This window comes from Nematolebias whitei, chromosome 1 (assembly GCF_014905685.2).
Source record: "Nematolebias whitei isolate Nwh7 chromosome 1, NemWhi1, whole genome shotgun sequence".
Taxonomy (NCBI): Eukaryota; Metazoa; Chordata; class Actinopteri; order Cyprinodontiformes; family Rivulidae; genus Nematolebias; species Nematolebias whitei.
Genome location: NC_056498.1, coordinates 39690040 through 39690353, shown reverse-complemented (window position 1 = coordinate 39690353; position 314 = coordinate 39690040).

Genomic DNA, 314 nt, shown 5'->3' with positions numbered 1-314 from the left:
AACAGTAAGAACAGCTGATAAAAACAGTAAGAACAGCTGATAAAAACGGTAAGAACAGCTGATAAAAACGGTAAGAACAGCTGATAAAAACGATAAGAACAGCTGATAAAAACAGTAAGAACAGCTGATAAAAACAGTAAGAACAGCTGATAAAACGGTAAGAACAGCTGATAAAAACAGTAAGAACAGCTGATAAAAACAGTAAGAACAGCTGATAAAAACAGTAAGAACAGCTGATCAAAACGGTAAAAACAGCTGATCAAAACGGTAAGAACAGCTGATCAAAACAGTAAGAACAGCTGATCAAAACAGTA